At 40.0% G+C, this 1,751-nt stretch overlaps 1 non-coding gene across 1 annotated transcript; it reads right to left on the minus strand.

Annotated features, from left to right (window-relative positions):
• Nucleotides 1-806: 806 nt before the first annotated feature.
• On the minus strand, nucleotides 807-878 carry TRNAC-ACA (transfer RNA cysteine (anticodon ACA)). Its single transcript has one exon. It is a non-coding gene; the product is annotated as a tRNA-Cys (tRNA).
• Nucleotides 879-1,751: the final 873 nt, after the last annotated feature.

Consider the following 1,751-nt stretch of genomic DNA (forward strand, 5'->3'; position numbering starts at 1 on the left):
AAGAACTAGAAACACATTTCTGAAGGATCTCCCTTAACAACAATGCTATAAATTAAGCAAACAAAATGTTTTAAACCTGGGCTGATCTATCTGCTATTACCATTACTACTGAAAATAGTGCCCCGACAAAAGCAGTAACTGAGTTTACTCAGGCATCTTTTCAGGGAGGAAAAGGGGTTCATTTTCAATCCAGAGAATTCTTCTATAAACTCTATTCAATAGAACCACACTAGCTCCAGAAAGTCACTTCTGAATGGATGGTGATTTGGGACAGGGGCCTATAAAGTGGGGATGTGGGTAGAACAAATTCTGGATAAACTGAAACAATTTGTATATTGGAGTCCTACATAAGTTTTCATTCTTTGTTCCCCCCAAAATGATTCTGCTGCTGCTAAAAAAAAAATCTGAAAAAATCACATTAAGTCACCATATACAACAAAAATTTAATTTCAAAGCTACTGTATAACACAGGGAGCCCAGCCTGGTGCTCTGTGACAATCTAGAAGGGTGGGACAGGGTGGGGTAAGAGAAGTTCAAGGGGGAGGAAACGTATCTATACTTATGGTTGATTCATGTTGTTGTACACTAGAAACCAATACATTGTAAAGCAATTATTCTCTAGTTAAAAATAAATTTAAAAAATTCTAACTTCATAGAATGGCATTAAAAAAAAAAAAAAAAAACCCCGCTCAGTCGTGTCCAACTCTTTGTGACCCCATGGACTATAGCCTACCAGGCTCCTCAGTCCATGGGATTTTCCAAGCAGGAGTATTGGAGTGGGTTGCCATTCCCTTCCCCAGGGGATCTTCCCAACCCAGGGATCGAACCTGGGTCTCCCGCATTGTAGGCAGACGCTTTACCGTCTGAGCTACCAGGGAAGCCTATATAAATAATACTTTGTAACAATTAGAGCTTTGGTTTACAACTATATTTATTTCATAGATATTTGTCTTCTTTCTCTATATATGAATATATCTTCAGTTCAGTTCAGTCGCTCAGTCACATCCAAGTCTTTGTGATCCCATGGACTGCAGCAGGCCAGGCTTCCCTGTCCATCACCAACCCCTGAAGCCTACTCAAACTCATATCCATTGAGCTGGTGATGCCATCCAACTATCTTATCCTCTGTCATCCTCTTCTCCTCCTGTCTTCAATCCCAGCATCAGGGTCTTTTCAAATGAGTCAGTTTTTCACATCAGGTGGCCAGACTATTGGAGTTTCAGCTTCATCATCAGTCCTTCCAATGAATATTCAGGACTGATTTCCTTTAGGATAGACTGGTTTGATCTTTCAGTCCAAGGGACTCTCAAGAGTCTTCTCCAACACCACAGTTTAAAGCATTGATTCTTCAGTGCTCAGCCATCTTTATAGTCCAACTCTCACATCCATACATAACTACTGGAAAAATCATAGCTTTGATTAGACAGACTTTTGTCAGCAAAGCAATGTTTCTGCTTTTTAATATGCTGTCTATATTGGTCATAGCTTTTCTTCCAAGGAGTAAGCGTCTTTTAATTTCATGGCTGCAGTCACCATCTGCAGTGATTTTACAGCCCAAGAAAATAAAGTCTCTCACTGTTTCCATTGTTTCCCCATCTATTTGCCATGAACTGATGGGACCAGATGCCATGATCTTAGTTTTCTGAATGTTGAGTTTTCAGTCAACTTTTTCACTCTCCTCTTTCACTTTCATCAACAGGCTCTTTAGTTCTTCTTCGCTTTCTGCCATAAGGGTAGTGTCTTCTGCATAT

Source organism: Ovis aries, chromosome 2 (assembly GCF_016772045.2).
Source record: "Ovis aries strain OAR_USU_Benz2616 breed Rambouillet chromosome 2, ARS-UI_Ramb_v3.0, whole genome shotgun sequence".
NCBI lineage: Eukaryota > Metazoa > Chordata > Mammalia > Artiodactyla > Bovidae > Ovis > Ovis aries.